Source organism: Bubalus bubalis, chromosome 1 (assembly GCF_019923935.1).
Source record: "Bubalus bubalis isolate 160015118507 breed Murrah chromosome 1, NDDB_SH_1, whole genome shotgun sequence".
NCBI lineage: Eukaryota > Metazoa > Chordata > Mammalia > Artiodactyla > Bovidae > Bubalus > Bubalus bubalis.
Window position 1 is genome coordinate 93616768 of NC_059157.1, and position 24727 is coordinate 93641494.

The window sequence follows — 24727 nt, forward strand, 5'->3', positions numbered from 1 at the left end:
CGTGAGTCTGAGTGAACTCCAGGAGTTGGTGATGGACAGGGAGGCCTGGCGTGCTGCGATTCATGGGGTCACAAAGAGTCGGACACGACTGAGTGACTGAACTGAACTGAACTGAGCACATAGAACATAAATCTCATTAAATATATAATGCAAAATGAATTTTAGAAATGACAAGTATTCTGTGAACATTTAGGACAAATTCATAGTCTCCTCTATCCACAATATTAGGAGATTAAAAATTAGACTACATGTTATCATTATCATTGTAAACTGTGCTATTCGGCTTGTGGCATATACTTAGGTTTCTGTAAAATGTTCTTATTCAATTTATGTTTTACAACTGCCAACATGTAGGAAAATGAAGAAATACAATATAATTTCCACATAATAAAATGAAAGAATAAACAGTGATGGAAAGTTAGGGTGTTATTAACTTCAAATTTGCCTTCACATGAGGATGTATGAAAAAGTCAGCATGCATTTTAGCAGGTAGACAGTAATGGGACTGGAATATGAGATATATTGTTGGATAATTTATCTTACCTTGGCCTTCCTCTCCTTTCCTATACTGCTGTCAGAGTTCAGGCCATTATTACCTATTACCTGAGATATTTTAATAGCTTTTCAACTCATCCCATCAGTTTCAGTCACTTCCTGACTTAGTTCATTTCTTACATACTGCTCTATTCAATATCCTGAAAAATATATTTGTGTTCATTGCTCATCTTAGTTCAAAATCTGAAGGGGTTTCATTGTCCTAAACGTAGAATAGAAATTCTCAGGCTAAATCAAGTGTTTCAATATCCTGACAAAAATCTACTCTTCATCAATACTACTCAATATTCCAAGGACCTTACCTTTCAGGTAAATCTAATCATCATGAAGTAATCACTCATATACTCATTACTGGAATGGCTTTCTCTACATCAAGGTGTGCAAATCCTACTTGTCACTTAGAGTTTGTTTAAAGTGACAAATCCCCTCTTACATGTTCCTAGAATCCTTACCTCTTCTGGAAACAAACTTTCTGTCCTGTAGGTAGAGCTAGAACTCTGCTGCCAGTATTTGATAAAAGTGTTTTCTCCCTTAAAATCCACTTAGTTGGGACTTCCCTGGTGATACAGTGGTTAAGAATCCACCTGCCAACACAGGTGATGCTGGTTCAGTCCCTGGTCAGGAAAGATTCCACATGGATTGGAGAAACTAAGCCCATGAGCTGCAACTGAGCCTGACCTCTAGAGCCTGCACCCTGCAAAGAGAGAAGCCGCTGAAATGAGAAGTCCACACACCACAACGAAGAGTACCCTTGCTAACTGCAACTAGAGAAAACCCTCACACAACAATGATGACCCAGTGCAGCCATAAATAAAATAAATAAATAAAATTTAAAATTAGAAAAAAATAATTTAGTCACAGATATTTATCAAGTAACAAGTATGAGTGTTTACTTGAACCATTTTGTTTACATGTAAACTAAAACAGAAAACAAAACATTTATGTAAAATACTTGACAGGATACTTTGTATTTTATTAGGTAGTTAGTCAAGAGTATTTTCCTTTCCATGACTGGTTTATTACTATAAATTTCCATAGCATCTAATCTATTTTCTTGTACATAACAAATGCTCAACAAATCTTTGTTGAACTAGCAGATGGTCTTTTTAGCTCTTTCTTCATTTCTTTAAAAACTGTTACATTAATGAAATTAAGTATTGTGTTATTATGATTCATTTATGAAAATGTCCATTTGCATGGACACATACCTGTATATACTGTAATGTACAACTGATAATACTTTTACTTTCCAAGCTCAAAGAACAATTTTAAATATTCATAATTAATTAATTATTTCTAGTAATCAGAATAAATAATTTCCTCTTTTTTTTGAAGAAAAAATTAAATGTACTATTTACCTTTCAAAAGAGAAACTAACAAAGCTGAAAGTATCTTAAGTACCTGATAATAGATACTGTCTTTTATTATACTTAACAAGGCAGCAGAATTTTCTATGTTTCTATTCTATAGCCTTGTGCTGTATAAACCAATTAGATCTGCATACAACTACAAATAAATTCCAATCATTAATTCAGCATATAAAATTATTACATGTATACCTGTGGCGGATTCATTTTGATATTTGGCAAAACTAATACAGCTATGTAAAGTTTAAAAATAAAATAAAATTAAAAAAAAATCTAATACAGTTATGTAAAGTTTAAAAATAAAATAAAATTAAAAAAAAAAAAATCAAAAAAAAATAAAATTATTACTTTCAAAGATATTTGTTATCAAGTGAAGTTAATGATCAACTCTTTCCTACACAGACAACATACAACAAATCAATACTCAATCATGACTGATGATGTCAATATATAACAAGCATGCTGTTATAAAGAAATGAATTGTATTACCCCTTTGACACTCAGTTATAGCTAAAACTGTGTGATGTTTTAATGAACAGCTTCCAAATAATTGCATTAGAATCAACTACATATTTAAATTGTGTTAAAAGGCAACATAGAGAGGGTAAAATTGCCTTCCCCAAAACTCAACAAAAGCATACTTGTGTTTATCATCTCCTAAACTATTTTCAAAGCATTTTATGAAACATATGATGTGTTCAGTAATATTTTGGGTGTTCTAAAGGATACACAAAATGTATTTGCAGATATCACCTTCAAGGATGTTATAACTTAGTACAAAATATGAAGCAGGTAGCATTTTACACTATTTGATTAAACAGTGAGGTAGGTTGCATGGATTTTATAGCTACTTAGTTTTAAGAAAGTTCCCAAAACAACTTGGAATAGTTCTTTGCAACTGAGTGAATTATTTGGAAATCTCAGGATTATTTATTCATGTTGTGTTTCCTAGAACATGTTTACCAAGATTTTCATTTTCATGAAACTATGCATTCTACATCTACTCAAAGATAATGATATAAAAATTTTAAAAATAAATTATTATTATTACTAATCTTTTTATACTTAAATTTTAAAGAAAAAATGAAATAAAGATTTCTGGTTTTGACTTCAGCCTGAAGAGTGCTTGGAAGTCACCACTCTTGGATGTTTTAGAGATTTTAAAGAAAAATGCTGACTAGAAATCTAGAGAGACAGGCACATACAAAGAGACACAACCAGGATATATTTATTGGAATGGAAACTTCTGGTGACATAAACTGTAGAAGACTAAAATGCTAGTTTTGATGATCTGCCAGAGACTGAGTGTAAACTGGTCACAGAGTAAGAAATTTCTGAGAGCTGCACTCTGAGCAGGGTCCCTACACTTCTGTGAGCTTTCCTTCTAGAACTCCACCAAAATTTCACAGAGAAGATCTAATAAGTATTCCTTCTTGTCTCTGGCAGGGGAAGAGAACAGTAATCATGTGAAACATGCCTACAGCATGCTCCATAACAAAGGCGTACTCTCCAGGGATGAAGGCTATGCCAGATCCTTATTCTGCGTGTTCTCAGTCTTTAAGTTGTGTCCAACTCTTAGTGACCCCATGGACTGTAGCTTGCCAGGCTCCTCTGTCCATGAGATTGTTCAGGCAACAATACTGGAGTGGGTTGCCATTCCCTTCTTCAGGAGATCTTCTCAACCCAGGATTAAATCTGCATCTCTTGTGTCTCATGGAGTGGCATGCAAATTCTTTACCACTGAACCACCCGAACCTTCTAACCTTTGCATATCACATAAGAGGGGAAAAATGCAGTGGGAAAATGCAGCCACCAGGCAAGGCAAGACAGTAAAGGACTGGAGGAAAACAGCCACAGCTCTTGAGAAACAATTGTGAGAGTCAAAGGCCCACTAAGAAATGGAGATTTTAATTGGAGGATTATAAAACACTCCTCCTCACTTACAACTTATTCCACACCAACAAGAGTCTCACTTTATAATAGTTTCAAGACACAGACTGTCTTTAAGGAATAGTTCTCAGGGAAGCCCAAAGTCAAGAAGGGAGACAAGAATTAGGACACTATAGGCATCTAAAGCTATCAGTTCAGTTCAGTCACTCAGTCATGTTTGACTCTTTGCCACCCCATGGACTGCAGCACGCCAGGCCTCCCCGTCCATCACTAACTCCCAGGGTTTACTCAAACTCATGTCCATAGATAACACTAAACACAGACCAATGCCTAGCCATATTAAAATGAATCCTTGCATTAAAATCCTATTTACTTCAGTAGCTATTACCTGATGTAACACATACAACATTTAACAACAAAAAAGCCATGCCAAAAGGCAACAAAAATATAGTCTGAAGAGACAACATAATCATCAGAGCCTGACTCAGATAATGACATGAATTTTGGAATGAGCAAATACAAAACTTAGAATAATCAAGAAAAATGTGTTAAAGAGCTCTAATGGAAAAAGTAGACAGTGGATATGAATGAATGAAAAATGTAAGCAGAGAAATTGACACTCTAATTAAATGTGAAAAGAAAATGCTGGAAATAAAAAATATTGTCATATCAATGGAGACTGCCTTTGTTCATCAAACCTAAAAAGGTCAAAGAAATAATTAATGAGCTTGAAGACTGGTCAAAAGAAACTTTCCAACCTGACATGCAAAAGGATTAACATGCATTTTTACACAAACTCATCCAGAACATAAAAGATGAAAAACTCTTTCCAAGTAATATTGTGATGCAAGTATTTCTCTGACATAAAACCAGAAAAAGACAATAAAAAAAGAAATAAAATAGAAAAAGAAAAAAGAGAGGAAAATATATGTTAGACAAATATCTTTCATGAACTTTGATACAATAATCCTCAAAAATTTATGAGCAAACCAAATCCAAAATATATAAAAATAATTATAAAACATGACAAAGTAGAATTTATTATAGGTTTATCAGGCTGGATCAACAATTGAAAACAAATCAATGTAATCCACTATATCATCAATCAAATCAATTGACACACTGTGAAAGAACATTTGACAAAATCCAACACATATTCATGATAAAAATATTCAAAAAATAGGAATTGAAGGAAACTTCCTCAACTTAGTAAAGAACAGCTATAGGAAACTGACAGCTGATATTCTTTATGGCGAATGACTGAATGATACCCTCAAGATTAAGAACAAGACATAGATATCTGCAGTCATCAATATTTTTTCACATAATACTGGAGATTCTAGCCACAGAAATAAGGTTAAATAAGTTTTATTTACCCATATTGATAGGAAAAAAAAACCTCTCTATTTGCAAATGATATGATTGTCTACATAGAAAATTTAACTCAAGATTTTTTAAAAGTTCCTAGAAGCAACGAGTGAGTTCAGCTAAATTGCAGATTATAAAAGGAACACAGCAAAATCAACATTTTTATATATTGATAATTAGGTCTTCTCTGGTGGCTCAGTGGTAAAGAATCCACCTCCCAATGAAGAAAATTGGATCTAGTCCCTAGGTCAAGAAGATCCCCTGGAAAAGGAAATGGCAACCCACTCCAGTATTCTTGCTTAGGAAACCCCATGGACAGAGGAGTCTGGCAGGCTACAGTCCGTAGGGTCATAAAGAGTCAGACACATCTTAGTGACAAAGAAACAACATGCTAATAGTGAACATGCAGAAACTGAAGTGAAAAACCAATGTTGTTTACAAGTGCTCCAAAGAAAAGAAACACTTATATACTTACAAAACATGTGCAAGGCCCATAAGTCTAAATTACATTGATAAAAGAAATAAAGAGAATTATATTGAGTGAACATATATTCAGTAAGACACCAGCTTCACTTCAGTTCCTTTCCCTGCCTTCTGAAGTCTAAAAACTCCACAGATGATTTGCATTTGCAATAAATTTTGAAAACATCTCATTATTACTATCATCATTATTATCATCATTGTCATTGTCATCTTTACCATATCATCATATAAATCCCTCAGATTGGGGCCTTAGAGCTTCTACATAATTCTAATTTTTTTTTCCTCATAAGTATTTTCTTAGAAGTAAAAATTACTCATCCCCTGTATCATTGGTTCTCCAAGTGAAGGTACTTATGAAATAGGGAGTTTAGAATGAAGATGCTGGATCATTAGGTCAGGATGGGCCTAAGATTCTGCTGCCTTTTCAGTGTTTTAAAGGATCCAATAGATTGACCAGATATAAGTTACCAGACTAGTTGCCTCACTGTAGGATAGAGTTATTTCAGAGTTCAATATTAACCTCCAGTGTATATAGGTTGTGTATTTAGTTATGCCTTATACCAATCAGACTGGGTAGGATATAGTCTATGTTGTTAAGCTCATAAGTAAGCTCTAATTCTGCCACCATGACCAATTTATAGATGAACTCATTAAGAAAGTACTGACATGTCTCAAAAAAATATGGTTGCTTGACTTTATAATTAATGATGGCATCTTCTGCATAAAATATAATAATTTATAAATTTGCTTTAGTCATAAGCATTCTCACTATCATTTTATTTTTTTTTTTGATTAGCAGATAGTTGCTTTCCAATGTTATGTTTCTGCCAAGTAACAATGTGAATCAGCTTTAAGTATACATATATAACCACCCACCTTGAGCCGCACTTTCACCCTCCCCATCTCACTCCTCTAGGTCATCACAGATCACCAGGCTGAGCTCCCTGTGTTATACAGCAACTTCCCACAAGCTATCTATTTTACACATGGTAATGTATATAATTCAATGCTACTCTCTCAATTTGTCCCACACTCTCCTTCCCCCACTGTGTCCACAAGTCCATTTTCTATGTCTGTGTCTCTATTCTTGCCCTGCAAATAGGTTCATCAGAACCATTTTCCTAGATTCCTTATAAATGTTATTTTCTCAAGATTCATTCACATATCTCTTCCAACAGTTTGTTAACAATTCTCTAATTTTCACATTTATCATCATACCAAAATTATTAGCCCGAGAAATTAAATATTTCCTCCCATGTCAGTAAACAAGTATGTCAAGTCATCAGCAATTGAAGCCCTTCAATATGAGCCAGTGTTTCCTAAGGGCGCTCAGGAAGGAGAAGAATACCTACGATCTAGCAGCCATGAGACCAGTCACTCCCTATGGTGAGCACAAAGGGATCTCATGATGTGAAAAACACAGGGTACTGACCATGGACTGATGAGATACATATGAAATAAAGTCTGTCACTGGTTCCACTGTTTCCCCATCTATTTGCCATGAAGTGATGGAACCAGATGCCATGATCTTAAGGGAACCAGATGCCATGATCTTAGTTTTCTGAATGTTAAGCTTTAAGCCAATTTTTTCACTCTCCTCTTTCACTTTCATCAAGAGGCAATCTTCTTACTGGCACCAGAAGATTGGGATGGGCCTGAGATCCTGTTGCCTTTTCTGTGTTTTAACAGATCCAATATATTCAACTTGACATAATTTACTAGACTAGACAATTTTTATTTTATTGGTGTTTCTTTTATAGTTTCTAAATATTCTAAAAAAATTATAACTAAAATATTATTATCAAAACATAATAATATTTTAAAATATTAAGTTATTTCAACTGGTAATTCCATCACTACAAATCTAACCTAATAAACAGAATAAAAAAATTGCACATACACATGTTCATTTGCAGTACTATTTTTACTAGATAAAAACAAACAGCTCAAATACTCAGTAATTTAGTATGGTTAAATATGTCCATATGCTAATATCTAGATTCTTAGACTATGTTATGTTACATGACAAGAGAGAATTAAAACGTAGGTAGATTAGCTATGTTTGCTAATCATGACCTTGAGGTAAGGAGAGTATCTTGGTTTGTTCAGGTAGGTTTAATGTAATCACAAGGGTCCTTTTAAGAGAAAGAGTGAGGCAAGAGGCCTGGAGTCAGAAAGAAATTTCTTATGGCTTTGAAGATGGAGCAAGGGACCATAAACCAAAGAATGCAGGAGATCTCAAGCACCTGAAAAAGTTAAAGACACATATTTTTGCCTAGATCCTCCAGAAGGAATGAAGCCTTGATGCATTCAATGATGACACCTTGATTTCTAGCTCAAGGAAAGGCATTTAGAAGCTTTGATCTCTAGAACTGTAAGATAATAAATCTGTGTTGTTTTACACCACTAAGCAATAGGAAACAAATCTATCAGTTTTTTCCCCCTTTGCTAACTCATCATAGCAAAATCTTATGAAGATATAAGAATCAATTGAGGGAGGAATGGCAATGAGATAAAAATAGTTACTGTGGAAATGTGAGAAACTTTCTCATGCAATTTACTGGAGTTTTCATAATTACTTAAGTCTGATATAAAACATACCACTTCCTCTCTGAAATTGGGAAATGCTATTTTCACAGAAATATATGACTTTGTAGGTTATAAAAGATTAGTTAACATAAAGCAAATAAATGATCTTGGTTACTTAGTATTTCATGGATAATAACCAATTCCTATTAAAAGCTTGATAGAAAAACAAGAGCTAACCTCACAGAATTATGTTTAATTGCAAAAGAAATCAATTTACTTCAAATGGTCAGATTGGGACTTTACAGAACGCTATATTACAAGTTACCTGCTGTAATACCTACAAACAACCTCTTCCAACAACACAAGAGAAGACTCTACACATGGACATAACTTGATGGTCAATATTGAAAGACGCTTGCTCCTTGGAAGAAAAGCTATGACAACCTAGACAGCGTATTAAAAAGCAGAGACATTATTTTGACAACAAAGGTCTGTCTAGTCAAACTATGGTTTTAGTCATGTACATCCATCAGAGTTGGACTAGAAAGAAAGAATTGAGCACCGAAGAATTGATGTTTTTGACCTGTGGTATTGGAGAAGACTCTTGAGTCCCTTGGACACCTAGGAGATCAAACCAGTCAATCCTAAAGGAAATCAGTCCTGAATGTTCACTGGAAGGGCTAATGTTGAAGCTGAAACTCCAGTACTTTGGCCACCTGATGCTAAGAGCTGACTCATTTGAAAAGACCCTGATGATGAGAACGATTGAAGGTGGGAGGTGAAGGGGATGACAGAGGATGAGATGGTTAGATGGCATCACCGATTCAATGGACATGAGTTTGAGTAAACTCTGGGAATTGGTGATGGACAGGGAGGGCTGGAGTGCTGCAGTCCATGGTGTTGCAAAGAGTCGGACATGGTTGAGCTACTAAACTGAACTGAACACGCTGTTTTAGCAGAGAAGGATGAAGCATAAGAAACCACCATATACCATTTTGACTCCTTGTGCTACGTGTGTGCACTCAGTTGCTCAGCCATGTCCGACTGTTTGTAAGCCCATGGACTGAGGCCTGGCATCTTCTTCTGTTCATGGGATTTTCCCGGCAAGAGTACTGGAGTGGGTTGCCATGCCTACCTCCAGGGGATCTTAGCGACTCAGGAACCTAACCTGCTTCTCTGGAGTTTCCTGCATAGGCAGGTGGATTCTTTACCACTGTGCAAACTGCTTACCATTTCTATCTAGCATCCTGGATTTGGACAATAAGTTTTCCTCATTCATTAGAAAGAGTTAGGAATTAGGGGGTAGATTGTTTGGTTGAACGGGTTTCAGATAAAACTCCTTTTCCTATACATGTAAATAAATTATTAGATATTGATAGAAATATTCAGAGGACATTTGAAAATCTCATTATATACTTTTTATTTTCATTAAATTTGCTCATCACAATTACTTTGTTTCATGGTCACCAACACAATGAAATAATTAAAAGGACATGTCAGGATGGCAATAAAGTTGAAGCTACATATATTAATAAATGGAATATTATTTGTTTGTGTTAAAGCATCCATAAGCAAATTTAAGTTTCTGTTTTTGAAATAGCAATAAAAAGAAGTATACATATTCCCTGGCTTTCTAATCATTTCTGAGTTATAATACTGTTAAAAAAATAATCTAAGTATTTTATAAAAGCCAGTAAGTTCATATCATAAAGCTAAACAAAATATTCCTTAGAGGAAACAACAGAATGTAAAAAGGAAGCAAAATTTTATAAACTATTTAGATAGTTTCTTAGGATGAATTTCAGTGTTCAGAAAAGACAAGCAGTGCCTTGATATCATATTTTTGAATACTCAGGTAATAATGATAAATTATGTGTTGTGAACACATAAATAAAATTTTTAAAATATATGTACTACTTTAAAATGAGACCTCTCTTGCTTTATCCACCTCTTTCATGTCTAGAATGTGTTGTTTAATTTTGAATGAATGCCCTTAAGAGCAAGACTGCCCTGCTTAAATATTTGCCGTGCCATGAAAAAAAGAATTGCCTCAGTAAATTAGAACTATTAGTAATTATAAATTACTGAATAGTTGATGAGTGATAAATCTTTGGTTTTTCACTTTAACTCATTATATTCATATCAAACTTCAAGTGATTATTTGCTTATTTTCAAAGATTTAAATCAATAGCTTTTGAATAAAAACATTTGTTTCACTCCACAGCCATTTCTAATCTTAAATCTATTTGGTTTATGCAAATCATAATAATTATTAGATTCATAAAAAGTCTATTACAGCAGGATTTTAAAAATATTCTGCAAATCTTCTGTAACTTCAAAGTGAAGATCAGCAACCATCATTCAAGGAAAGGCTGAGTGACTGCTACACTAGGGAGAAACACATTTTATGCAAGCAATTATGAATGGCTTAATGACAATGACTGAGCATGCAGACACACAGTATAAAGAAGGGAAGTCTGACTCTGTGAGGTTTTTCTTTCCTTGTAGTCAGTCGTGTCCAACTCTTTGGGACCCCATGGACTGTAGTCTGCCAAGCTCCTTTGTCCACAGAATTTTTCAGGCAAGAATCCCCAAGTTGCCATTTCCTACTCTAGGGAATCTTCCTGACCCAGGGATCCAAACCACATCTCCTGCATTGGCAGGCAGATTCTTTACCAGAGCGCCTCCTAGGAATCACTTAGAAACAGTAAAAAAAAAAAAAAAAAAAAAAAAAAACCCAAAAAGTATGAATAATAACTCTGTTGTTTAAGGAGAAAATATAACAGTGAAGATGATGTTAAAGATAAAACATCCAAAAAATTATTAATAGGACTTTCTTGATTTTCCCACATGGGAGATTTTAACAAAGAATAAGCTGTACAGGTGACAACAGGAGGGATAGAAAAATATTACAGCTCAAACATGCAAAGAAGCTAGAGTCAATTCTTAAATGTAAGGCATGTAGATACATACACAGTGATGGAGAGAAGTTTCCTATCAAAGACAACATCAAAATGGCTGATAAACATGCGACAATGTGCTCAACATTAGTAATCATGGGAATGCAAAACCAGATCATGAGGTACCACTTCATATAAACCAGAAAAGACTAACAAAAGAACATACAAGGTGTTAGAGAAGTTTGTGGGGCATCTGGAATGCTTATTCATGGCTAGAAGTATAAATCTGTACTTTAGAAAATCTTGGTACTAAAGTTGAACATATACACACACTTTGCTGAGCAATTCCTTTTTTAGAGCTCCCTGAACAAAGTATTACAGTCTGGGCTTAAATGACAAAATATTTATTTATTTTATTTCTAATTTTTTTCTCTTGTGTCTAGAGGCTAGAAGTTCAAGATTGACATTTTTGTAGACCTGCTTTCTTCTGAGATCCATTAGGAAGAATCTGTCTGGGATTCCAAGCCTGGCTTTGAGATGGTAATCTTCTCCATGTCTTTACTTTGCTCTCCTTCTGCCTATGCCTGTGTCCAAACTGCCTTTTTTTATGAAGACACCAGTTATATTTGATTAGGACTCACCCATAAAGCCTGATTCTAAACTAATCACTTCTCTAAAGACCCTATCTCTAAATATCTACATTCTGAGGTACTAGAAGTTAGGAGGACTTCAACACATGTATTTTGAAGAAGAGGGTAAATAATTCAGTCCATAAAGATACTCAACAGAAATGCCTATTTATTGATATATATCTATCTATATCTATATCTATCTATATATATATAATCCTGCACAAATTGTTTATTGTAGTACTATTTGTAGTATCTCCAAAATATAATTTATCTGAATGAAACTAACAAACAGAATGACCAAGGGAATTTTGACATATTTATATAATGAACTGCTGCTGCTGCTGCTAAGTCTCTTCAGTTGTGTCTGACTCTGTGCGACCCCATAGACTGCAGCCCACCAGGCTCCCCCATCCCTGGGATTCTCCAGGCAAGAACACTGGAGTGGGTTGCCATTTCCTTTTCCAGTGCATGAAAGTGAAAAGTGAAAGTGAAGTTGCTCAGTCGTGTCTGACTCCCAGCGACCCCATGGACTACAGCCTACCAGGCTCCTCTGTCCATGGGATTTTCCAGGCAAGAGTACTGGAGTGGGGTGCCATTGCCTTCTCCATATAATAAACTACTATATAGCAACTAGAACATATGAATAGAACTTGCAAACAGAAAGGGGCCAACATAAAGAAGTACACAACCACATGATTTTATTTATGTGAAGTGTAAGAACAGGAAAAATTAATTTATAATGTTAAAAGTCAGGGTAAGCATTTCTCTTGGTGAGGGTATTAAGAAAGGATTGTGACTGGAGGAAGCATGAGGGGACTTCTGAGATACTCATTAGATTGTTGTTTTGTTGTTTAATCTGTTTGTCTAGTTTATGAAAAAACACTAGACTTTATTTAAGAATCATACACATTATTGAAAATATTTATACTATAATAAGATTTTCTTAAAAGAGAATAAATAAATCAACATCATGACCATTGATGTTGATTTTAATAATAAGACACAGTATTTTGAAATATTTTCGGGGAGTCAGTAGGTGCCCAATATGCTACTGGAGATCAGTGGAGAAATAACTCCAGAAAGAATGAAGGGATGGAGCCAAAGCAAAAACAATACCCGGCTGTGGATGTGTCTGGTGATAGAAGCAAGGACCGATGCCAGTACTTTGGCTACCTCATGCGAAGAGTTGACTCATTGGAAAAGACTCTGATGCTGGGAGGGATTGGGGGCAGGAGAAGAAGGGGACGACAGAGGATGAGATGGCTGGATGGCATCACTGACTCAATGGACGTGAGTCTGGGTGAACTCCGGCAGTTGGTGATGGATAGGGAGGCCTGGCGTGCTGCGATTCATGGGGTCACAAAGAGTCAGAATGACTGAGCGACTGAACTGAACTGAACTGAAGGTAATGATTTAATAAACACACAGAAATTAAATCTTGATGAACCATTTCATTATTCCATCCCAGGCCCTTAAGTAGATTTATGATGCTGAAAAAATCTTTTAACACTGAAACGCTGATGTCTCCCCCTAAATTAATGATTTCTATAGTAATATCTTTAGAAACCCTCTTTCAACATTAGAATTCTTATGTTCTTAATAATTTAGGGACTGAATTGCTGAAATTGAAGAAAACATCATATTTAAATATTTGATTTAAAAAAGGATAAGTTTCCCAACAGTTAAGATAACAATGTATTTCACACTTAACTGTCATTGAAATATAAGGATTAAGATTAGGCTTAGAATTACGGTTAATTATAGGGTTATCCTTTTGGTCATTAATTTTGTATATGTTGTCAGAGGAAATTTATTTATGTAAAAATAATGAAGATAGCAAATCTTTCTTAATTATTATTTAATAATTTTAAAAGTTCCAATAAAGAGTTTCAGTATTGATAATTAAAAATATTGGCAACTATTTTTGAAAAATGTATATTCTTATGTGATAGGAAACCTTGAGACTATTATGAAAACACATGAAAGAAAGATAAATATCAATTAAATATAGCTTCGGACCATCCCAAATACCAGGTAAAAAGAGAAGCATGCAGTGAGCGGCTGAGGATTATGAATAGCACTGAAAGAGGGCTGCTGTCAAAAACTGACACAGTTAAATTAACTAAAAATAATGGTGGGTTTTTGTGTGAGGGTGATGAATCAGAAATATTTACAGTCAATCAAAATCTGAAGGAAAATGAAACAAAACAATCATACCGGTGTGTAAAGCAAATATCAGCATCTGCAGGCCCTTATATTCAGTGATTCCTGTAGCTAACAAGAAATAAGAAACTATGACTCATGAGTTGCCTCACACATTGCACAGCAGAACTCAAAATGAGACAGCTATGTTGAGATTTTGCATTCAGTACCCTTACGGCAATGTTTTACATTGAAATCTGGTATAAATATAATATCTGTGTCACAAAATAAGAAAAAGTATTAGGAAGACATATGAACTTAAGTCACCCTTAAGCAGCAATTGCCAGATATTGCTGCATTTGCTTTCCAGAAATATTCATAGAATACAATTGATGTTGGATCCATCAAGATTATTGTGTTTGAAGACAAGTGGAGAGGGAGAATATGAAATATGATAATAATGAACAGCTTTCTAGTTCTAAATGCAAGCAGAGGTTTAAGTGCTTCACACTTCATTTGAGTGGTCATGCAGTAACCTTTTCAAACGTGATGACAAACAACCTCACAGTTGGGCAATAATGTTGCCATGTGAAAAATGCCAAAACACCTAAAAAATAAAACCTACTTCTCATCTTTCAAGTTGTTATTTTTTCTCATTTTTTTTAACTTCAGTTTACCATTTATATGTTAAAGTATTTTAAAAAAGAAAAAATAGCAGTGTAAATATTCTAATGGTGACCCCGTGGACTGTAGCCTACCAGGCTTCTCTGTCCATGGGATTCTCCAGGCAAGAATACTGGAGTGGGTTGCCATTTCCTTCTCCAGGGGATCTCCCGACCCAGGGATCGAACCCAGGTCTCCTGCATTGGAGGCAGACGCTTTAACATCTGAGCCACCAGGGAAGATAAAAGATATATACAATATTAATTTTTGAGAGAAAGAGAAGAACTTACAGTTCACATAGATGTAAACATTAAAAAATATATTTTATCTTATTCCTGATTTTATCTTAATTATTTATCTTATTTTTGAAGCATAGCATTTGTCCTCAGATAGATCATTTAATTTTTCTTACATGATTTTATCACTATGCAATTAGCTCAGTAATACCTATAACTAACTTTAGAAATTATATGAACAATAAAGATTGAATGGTATAAAAGTCACTGGAAAACACTGTTATTTGAATAGCAGTCATAATACTAGGGGATTGCTAGAATGAGTTCAACTCACAACAATTCAGAGTTGATATTCACATTAGGATATTAAACCTATTCAATTTTTTAAAAAAGATTAATATTTTCACTAAATAACAATCTTAGGTTATTTAGGGTACTAAAGGTAAACTAAAACCTTTAGTAAAGGCTTACCAAAGGTTAAATGAGGTTAACTTAAACATTCCTTAAACAGGTTTTTAAACTAAAAGTTTTAAACTAAACAGTTTTAAAACTAAAAGAGCTTTTGCTACATAATGGGGGGAAAATATCACTCTTTATACTTTGCTCATTATTCCCACTGCTTAACTGTATATTACTCAGCCAGCAGTAGATCATGTGTAGATTCCACTGTCCAGAAGAAATTGTTATAGGATACAAAAGTCCGCTTGGCCATGTTCTCAGCCTTTTTATAATGCTGAAGTAAATGATAGTCTATAGCAGTAATTAACAATTAACTGCTGTAGTATATTACATTGCCTTTGGTTAAAACATGATTGATCAAAATGTAGAAAGACATGGAAGATGTTTCCAGGAACAATTGAGAGTGAATCTTTCTACCTTCAAATAGACTCATTCACCATTCATTTATTGTCAATAACTATTCATTAAAAGGGCTTCCCGGGTGGTTCAGCTGGTAAAGAATCTGTTTGCAATGCAGGAGACCTGGGTTCAATCCCTGGGTTGGGAAGATCCTCTGGAGAAGGGAAAGGCTACCCACTCCAGTATTCTGGCTTGGAGAATTAGGGTTAGGGTTAGGGTTTAGGGTGGTGTATAGTCCATGGGGCTTCCCTGGTAGCTCAGATGGTAAAGCGTTTGCCTGCAATGTGGGAGATCTGGGTTCAATCCCTGGGTTGGGAAGATCCCCTGGAGAAGGAAATGGCAACCCACTCTAGTACTTTTACCTGGAAAATTCCATGGACTGAGGAGCCTGATAGGCTACAGTCCATGGGGTCACAATAGAGTCGGACATGACTGAGAGACTTCATCTTCCTTCCTTCATAGTCCATGGGGCTGCAAAGAGTTGGACAGGACTGAGCAATTTTCGCTTCACTTCACATTTATTTAAAAACCTACAGTGTTCCAATTGTTCTGGGTTTTGTTGTTGTTGTTGTTCTTAGAACCATCAGCAAATAGATACATATTCTTCTCCTTTAATTATATTTCTTAGTGAAAGAAGACATAAACTAGGTACAAAATAAGGAAATCATAGTGTGTGTTAGCTGTTGATCCAAGTTATGATAACGACAACAACAACAAAATACAGAAGGGAAAGGGAAACTGGGAGTACAAGGTGGTCCAAGGTAGAGGAGAAAGTTGTAATTTTAAACTGTGTGGTCAAAGCAGTCTCAGTAGTAATTTAGCTTTGAGCAGACTTGATACAGGCAAAGGAATTAGCAATTCAAATACCTGAGACAGAAATGTCCTATAAAAGAAAAGAGCCAATATAAAATTCTAAAGTCAGAGCATATCTACTGTGTTTAAGGAATAACAAACAGACTTGAAGGAGCAGAAGATCAGGAGATGAGATGTTCAGGTAATGGCACCCTATTCATAAAGAACCTGCTAAGGCATTGTCAGTTCAGTTGAGTTGTTCAGTCGGTCCGACTCAGTGACCCCATGAACCACAGCACACCAGGCCTCCCTATCCATCACCAACTTCTGGAGTCTACCCAAACCCATGTCCATTGAATTGGTGTTGCCATCCAACCATCTCATCTTCTTTCATCCCCTTCTCTTCCTGTCCTCAATCTTTCCCAGTATCAGGGTCTTTTCAAATGTGTTAGCTCTTCGCATCAGGTGGCCAAAGTATTGAAGTTTCAGCTTCAACATCAGTCCTTCAAATGAATATTCAGGACTGATCTCCTTTAGGATGGACTGGTTGGATCTCCTTGCAGTCCAAGGGACTCCCAAGAGTCTTCTCCAACACCACAGTTCAAAAGCATCAATTCTTCGGCACTCAGCTTTTTTTATAGTCCAACTCTCACATCCATACATGACTACTGGAAAAACCATAGCCTTGACTAGACAGACCTTTGTTGACAAAGTAATGTCTCAGCTTTTTAATATACTGTCTAGGTTGGTCATAACTTTCCTTCCAAGGAGTAAGCATCTTTTAATTTCACGGCTACAATCACCATCTGCAGTGATTTTGGAGCCCCCTAAAATAATGTCAGACATCTTTTCCACTGTTTCCCCATCTATTTGCCATGAAGTGATGGGACTGGATGCCATGATCTTAGTTTTCTGAATGTTGAGCTTTAAGCCAACTTCTTCACTCTCCCCATTCACTTTCATCAAGAGGCTCTTTAGTTCTTCTTCACTTTCTGCCATAAGGGTGGTGTCATCCACATATCTGAGGTTATTGATATTTCTCCAAGCAATCTTGATTCCAGCTTGTGCTTCCTCCAGCCCAGTGTTTCTCATGATATACTCTGCATATTGTCAGGGTGACAATATACAGCCTTGAGGTACTCCTTTTCCTATTTGGAACCAGTCTGCTGTTCCATGTCCAGTTTTAACTGTTGCTTGCTGACCTGCATACAGGTTTCTCAAGAGGCAGGTCAGGTGGTCTGGTATTCCCATCTCCTTCAGAATTTTCCACAGTTTATTGTGATCCACACAGTCAAAGGCTTTGGCAAAGGCATTGTAATTATTAATTTTATGCATCAGGTTGACTAGGTCATGTTTTGCCCAGATATCTGGTTCACATTATTTCTGAGTATATCTGTGAAGATATTTCCAGATGAGATTTGCATTTGTATCAGTAAAGTGAATAAAGCAGATTGCCTTCCCCAGTGTGTGTGGGCACCATATAATCTTTTGACAGTCTGAATAGACAAAAAGGCACAGGAAGGAATAACACATTCTCTCTGATTTTTTGAGTGAGGACATCCGTTTTCTGATTATATCATTGACTCTCTGGTTTTCAGGCACAACTGAGTGACTGAACTGACTGGTTCTCATGCCTTCAGATGTGGACTAGAACTATACCACTATCTTTCTTGGGTCTTCAGTTTCAGATGGCAGATTATGGAACTTCCTAGACTTCATAATCAAAAGGGCTAATTCATTAAGCTATAGATGTAAACTGCATATATACAGAGAGAGAGAGAGAGTCTATTGGTTCTGTTTCTACAGAGAACCTTGATTAAAACGGGTATCATAAGGACTTTATCTTTTATTCTCAGGAAGATGGGAAACCATTATAGATCAATGAGCAGTCATAAATCTTTGATGATGATTGTTTTTTGATAAAAGACTATAGAGAAGAAACTTAACAACTGATACTAGAGATGATAGTAGGTTAGTAAAAGAATGTACTGACATAGATGATTAAAAATGGTTGATATTTTATTTATTACAGATAAAGTAACTTCCTTGTGCAATAGATAAGAGTATTGAGAGAGAAAGAGAGTGGTTAAGAATTACACCCCTTTTCTACCTGAATAACGGAAGGATACAATTGCCATCAGTAGAGATAGGAAAGATTGGTCAAAGCAATCTCATGTTAGAATCTCTCAAATTCCCATGAGTAACATGATTCATATATATATATATATATAAAGCTGCCTTAAAGTATCACTAGACTTAAGACAAATGTCATGGTACAAAGGTATTTCTTTTAAATTTATTTTTATGAGTTTTTGAAAAGAAAAGAGAAAAAAATATCAAAGGAAGACAGATATTAGCAAGATATAAATATTTTAGAAAATGGCATAATGCTTTTAGAAAAACCAAAGATAAATCTCCCCTAATTAATTATGACAACACCCCCCCTTTTTTTTAAGCATTTTAGTTTGCAGAATAAGTAGAAAATAACTCAATTAATTTTTACTACAAAGAGCAAAAAAAAAAATGAAAAAACACTTTTTGGAACAGTGGTTTTCAAATTGCTTTGTAGAACCTCAGGTTTCTCAGAAATAAGGATGTGCAAAGGAATCAAGCAGGACATAACTTTTGTTTCTTCTTATATACTGAATGTGCTAAGTTACTCACTCAAGTCCAACTCTGCGACTATGGATTTTATTCCACAAGGCACTTCTGTCAATGGGATTTTCCAGGCAAGAACACGAGAGTGGGTTGCCATTTCCTCCTCCAGTGGATCTTTATGACCCAGGGATCAAACCTTCATCTCTTATGTCTCTTAAGTCTTATAAATTAGCATTCTACAATTCAAATTATATTCAAAAAGGGCACTGCTGTCTTTTGTTAAACTGCGAAAACTACAATTGCAGAGGAAGAAATCTCATTTTATTCCTCCATTGAATATGCAAACTTACTTTTTTCTCTAATACTATCATAGATTTTGAATTGGAGTAAAGTGGAAATCCAGAGTTGATAATAAGAAATGCATGAATACATGTGAAATACTCATGAGGCTACTTTTAACTATTTTTATTATAAGAGGGTGACTAAAATTTAGCAGTAATTATTTCTTTGTTCTTATAGAAAAAAATAACAATTGTATGTCAGTATTTTGAAATCTAATTGTCATAGCATTGTTTTTAGCTAATTTATATAGTATTTGAATTTGAAATTTTCCCAACTAATAGTTTTAAAGTATTTCATCTAAGTACGCATGATATTTCCTCCTTAGGAACCATAACTATTATTATAGAGAATGTAAATGGCATATGTATGTCCAATTTCCTCCATGCATATATTCATTTCACAATCTATAATTTTTTTCCAAGGGAAAAAGGCTAATTCTCATTAGAAGTACTATAACATAAAATATAAATAAAAGTATAAATTTAAATATAAATACCAGCATATTATAACATTTTCAAATTATATAAGCCTCATATTATTCACAGGCTTTCTTTTGAGTTTATATTATTTGTAGACTTTCTTTTGAAACAAAAACAAAGAAGCCTCCTTAATAAAGTAGTTCCATAAAATCCTATTTGTTTTTGTATATTAAGATCTAGTGATTTCAGATCACTTCATTCAAATGAAATACTATGAAATCACAGATCTGTTAATAAAACTGGCACACCAACTTGTATCAGAGGCAAGAAAAAATGATTTGTTTCAGTCCAACTAAGATTTAATCCAGCTGCAATAACATTATTCTCTTTGGAAAGCATTACTACAGTCTCAGCATACTTACATTTATATTATAAATATCATGTTGCTTTTTAATAAAAACAACAAAAAGATAGTTTACCATCTTGTGTCAACAGTTTGCATTTTATGTGTTGGCTATTTGGCAGCAACTGTAGTTTTCTGCATAATTTTTTATACCTAAAAGAAAGTTTGCATTCTGAGAATCCTCATGGCCCTAGTGTTTAAGGATAAAAAATTCTGCACTTTTAAAATTTTACTCACATTGCAAGTTGAAATTTAACATACCAGCTAAGTTTTTAAGGTAATTCTCTAAGGAACAACTTATTTAGTAATCAATAATAAAAGTTTTGAAATTATTTTCCATGAGAACACTATACAAGTTATTCAATAAAAAATAAAGTGTTTACAGGAGGGAGAAGTGTATTTCTTGGAGGGTTTTCACCTCTTTGGTCTCATATTATGAATTATGGCCATGCTATCCATGCCAGAAAAGCATTCATATCACTTGATATAATGATTGCTTCACAAATGATTATGCCTTGAGGTTTTTCTTTTTATTCATGCAAGAACTGAATTTGGAGTTCACTTTTAGCACAGATCAGGAAGACTAAGTCAAATTATTCTTTTGGTGAGCTTCTGGAATATGTTCCCATTTGCTACTGAACTGTGAAAAGCTAACACCTGAGCCTGAATATACTGCCCTTGTCATTTCTACTGGGGATTTTTTGCATGGAATTAAACTACAACTCTGTGTAAGTGTGCATGTCTCTATATGCTTATAGTGAGTAGAAAACAAAAGATGGATGGATTCTTTGGAGTCAAGCAAAAATGGTTTGTCTCCTACCTAGGTGCAGTTAACAATAAGTTTGCTATTTAATTTTCTAAACTGTAAACTGGTGTGATAATACTTTTCTTGCAGTATTATTGTGAGAATTAAATGATACATAGGTGTATAAAGGGCCAGGGAATTAACAGTTCAGTTCAGTCTCTGTCATGTTTGACTCTTTGAGACCCCATGGATTACAGCATGCCAGGCCTCCTTGTCCATCACCAACACCCAGAGCTTACACAAACTCATGTCCATTGAGTTGGTGATGCCATCCAATCATCTCATCCTCCGTTTTCTCCTTCTCCTCCTGCCTTCAATCTTTCCCAGCATCAGAGTCTTTTCAAATGAGTCAGCTCTTCGAATCAGGTGGCCAAAGTATTGGAGTTTCAGCTTCAACATCAGTCCTTCCAATTAACACTAAGGACTGATCATCTTTAGGATGGATTGGTTGGATCTGCTTGAAGTCCAAGGGATTTTCAAGAGTCTTCTCCAAGACCACAGTTCAAAAGCATCAATTCTTTGGAGCTCAACTGTCTTTATAGTCCAAATCTCAGATCCATACATGACTACTGGAAAAACCATAGCCTTGACTAGATGGACCTTTGTTGGCAAAGTAATGTCTTTTCTTTTTAGATACTGTCTAGTTTGGTCATAAGGTTCCACCCAAGGAGTAAGGGTCTTTTAATTTCATGGCTTCAGTCACCATCTGCAGTGATTTTGGAGTCCCAAAAAATAAAGTCTGACACTGATTCCACTGTTTCCCCATCTATTTGTCATGAAATGATGGGGCCAGATGCCATGACCTTTGTTTTCTGAATGTTGAGCTTTAAGCCAACTTTTACACTCTCCTCTTTCACTTTTTTCATCAAGAGGCTCTTTAGTTTTTCTTCATTTTCTGCCATAAGGGTGGTGTCATCTGCACATATGAGGTTATTGATATTTCTCCCAGCAATCTTGATTTCAGCTTGTGCTTCACCCAGCCCAGCGTTTCTCATGATGTACTCTGCATATAAGTTAAATAAGCAGGGTGACAATATACAGCCCTGACGTACTACTTTTCGTTTTCCTATTTGGAACCAGTCTAATTTGCTCCATGTCCAGTTCTAACTTGCTTCCTGACCTGCATACAGATTTCTCAAGAAGTAGGTCAGAAGGTCTGGTATTCCCAACTTTTGAAGAATTTTCCATAGTTTATGGTGAACCACACAGCCAAAGGCTTTGGCATAGTCAATAAAGCAGAAATAGATGTTTTTCTGGAACTCTTTTGCTTTTTTGATGATCCAGCAGATGTTGGCTATTTGATCTCTGGTTCCTTTGCCTTTTCTAAAATCAGCTTGAACATCAGGAAGTTCATGGTTCACATATTGCTGAATTTTGAGCATTACTTTACTAGTGTGTGAGATGAGTGCAATTGTGTGGTAGTTTGAGCATTCCTTGGCATTGCCTTTCTTAGGGATTGGAATGAAACTGACCTTTTCCAGTCCTGTGTCCACTTCTGAGTTTTCCAAATTTGAGTTTGGAAAACTCAAATTTGAGTTCAGCCCTTTTACAGAATCATCTCTTAGGATTTGAAATATCTCAACTGGAATTCCATCACCTCCACTAGCTTTGTTCATAGTGATGCTTCCTGAGGCCCACTTGACTTCACATTCCAGGATGTCTGGCTCTAGGTGAGTGATCATACCATCGTGATTATCTGAGTTGTGAAGATCTTTCTTGTACAGTTCTTCTGTGTATTCTTGTCACCTCTTCTTAATGTCTTTTGCTTCTTTAGGTCCATACCATTTCTGTCCTTTATTGAGCCCATCTTTGCATGAAATGTTCCCTTGGTATCTCTAATTTTCTTGAAGAGATCTGTAGTCTTTCCCCTTCTATTGTTTTCCTCTATATCTTTGCATTAATCACTGAGGAAGGCTTTCTTATCTCTCCTTGCTATTCTTTGGAACTCTGCATTCAAATGGGTATATTTTTTCTTTTTTCCTTTGCTTTTGGCTTCTCTTCTTTTCACAGCTATTTGTAAGACCTCCTCAGGCAGCCATTTTGCTTTTTTGTATTTCTTTTTCTTGGGGATGATCTTGATCCCTGTCTTCTGTACAACGTCATGAACCTCTATCCATAATTCATCAGGCACTCTGTCTATGAGATCTAGTCCCTTAAATCTATTTTTCACTTCCAGTATATAACCTAAGGCATTTGATTTAGGTCATACCTGAATGGTCTAGTGGTTTTCCCTACTTTCTTCAATTTAAGTCTGAATTTGGCAATAAGGAGTTCATGATCTGAGCCACAGTCAGCTCATGGTCTTGTTTTTGCTGACTCTGTAGATCTTCTCCATCTTTAGCTGCAAAGAATATAATCAATCTGATTTCAGTGTTGACCATCTGGTGATGTCCATGTGTAGAGTCTTCTCTTGTGTTGTTGGAAGAGGGTGTTTACTGTGGCCAGTGTGTTTTATTGGCAAAAGTCTACTAGCCTTTGTCCTGCTTCATTCTGTATTCCAAGGCCAAATTTGCCTGTTACTCCAGGTGTTTCTTGACTTCCTACTTTTGCATTCCAATAATGAAAAGGACATCTTTTTGGGGTGTTAGTTCTAGAAGGTCTTGTAGGTCTTCATAGAGCCCTTCAGCTTCAGCTTCTTCAGCATTACTGGTCAGGGCGTAGACTTGCATTACTCTGATTTTGAATGGTTTGCCTTGGAAACGAACAGAGATCATTCTGTCATTTTTGAGATTGCATCCAAGTACTTCATTTCAGACTCTTTTTGTTGACTATTATGGCTACTCCATTTCTTCTAAGGGATATTTGCTTATGGTAGTATATATAATGGTCATCTGTAATGGAGACTTAATAATAAGCACACAACATTTAGCAAGTTCTAAGAGCTCAGTAGATGCCTGTTTGATTCCTGGTTTGGGAAGATCCACTGGAGAAGCGATAGGCCACCCACTCCAGTATTTTGGGGTTTTCTTTTTGGCTCAGCTGGTAAGGAGTCTGCCTGCAATGTGGAAAACCTGGGTTCAATCCCTGAGTTGGGAATATCCCTGGAGAAGGGAATGGCTACCCACTCCAGTATTCTGGCCTGGGAAATTCCATGGCATGGTGTTTCAAAAAGTTGGACACCACTGAGTGACTTTAATAAATACATAAATAACTCAATAGAAATCCATTTCTTTCTTCTTCCATGTGATTTACAAAAGAACACATTGGTTTTTTAGAAAGAATGAGAAATAAAGTCTGCAATACTGAGGAGATCTGAGTTAAAACTCCAAAATAGCAAAGGATAGAGGTAGGCACATATCTTTCAGAAAGTATTATGGATGGCCACTGCAAGATTCAGAAGGCCAAATAACCTTGAAAATTGGTTAATTTTAATATGCAGAATTGTTTTTCTATATAACACTGGTTGTTTCAGGCAAATGTTGCCAAAATGTATGAAAAGAATTTTTATAATTTTATAAAATATTGTGGCATAAAGAACAATAAAGTTTTACAAGATTGATTGAAAACTAATGAAGTGATAATGTTTTGAGAAGAGACACGTGAGTTGAATATCGTTTTTGGATAGAGATGCTTCTCTTATCAACACAGAAGTAACTACTGTGGAATGGAGGGTGAGAAGAATGAGAAGGATTCTGAGAACTTCTATAATACAAATAGCAGTTATAAGAACACATACAGATGATGCAAATGTAATAGAGCAAGAGCAGCAGTGTCGGATCCCAGACAACAGCAGGAGAGCAATAAC